Raw genomic sequence first — 1006 nt, 5'->3', positions numbered from 1 at the left:
AAGGCTCATTTTTAGCAGGTTGTGAAGTCTCGTATCCTATAAAGAGAAAATAGGGGGAGGAAGGGAGAAAAACAAGAACAAAGAAACAATCCTGGAAAATGCACATAGGCCACATTACTCTGAAGTACCAACATCAATAGATAGGTAGAAAGTGGCTTATGTATGTAAATAGGTTGTTGTTATTTTCTTCTGAAGTTTAAGTTGTCTAGCTTCTGTTCACAGGGTTTTATGAATGCACAGCTTAGCTTTCAGTGACTCCAAATTAGGATAAATAGGAGGGGAAAAGAAGGAAAAGAAACTGAAAGCATTATTTTGAAGGTTTGCAGTCAAGAAAAATTAGAGAAGGGACCGGAGCAACATAGCCGAAAAGGAACAACTCCAGTCTCCAGCTCCCAGCACCAGTGACACAGAAGATGGGTGATTTCTGCATTTTCAACTGAGGTACTGGGTTCCTTTCACTGGGGAGTGCCAGATAATCAGTGCTGGTCAGCTGGTGCAGCCCAACCAGCGAGAGCTGAAGCAGGGCGAGGCATTGCCTCACCTGGGAAGTGCAAGGGGGAAGGGAATCCCTTTTCCTAGCCAGGGGAACTGAGACACACAACACCTGGAAAATTGGGTAACTCCCACCCTAATACTGCACTTTACCAAGGGTCTTAGCAAACAGCAAACTAGGAGATGATATCCCACACCTGGCCAGGAAGGTCCCACCCACGGAGCCTCCCTCATTGCTAGCACAGCAGTCTGCGATCTAAGTGCAAGGGAGAAGCAAGGCTGGGGCACCCACCATTGCTGAGGCTTAAGTAGGTAAACAAAGCCTCTGGGAAGCTCGAATTGGGTGGAGCCCACGGCAGCTCAAGGATGCCTGCCTGTCTCTGTAGACCCCACCTCTGGGGACAGCACACAGCTAAACAAAAAGCAGCAGAAACCTCTGCAGATGCAAATGACCCTGTCTGACAGCTTTGAAGAGAGCAGTGGATCTCCCAACACCAAGGTTGAGATCTGAGAA

The sequence above is a fragment of the Mandrillus leucophaeus genome, unplaced genomic scaffold (genome assembly GCF_000951045.1).
Source record: "Mandrillus leucophaeus isolate KB7577 unplaced genomic scaffold, Mleu.le_1.0 Scaffold1337, whole genome shotgun sequence".
Classification (NCBI taxonomy): Eukaryota; Metazoa; Chordata; class Mammalia; order Primates; family Cercopithecidae; genus Mandrillus; species Mandrillus leucophaeus.
This window is presented reverse-complemented; position numbering follows the sequence as displayed.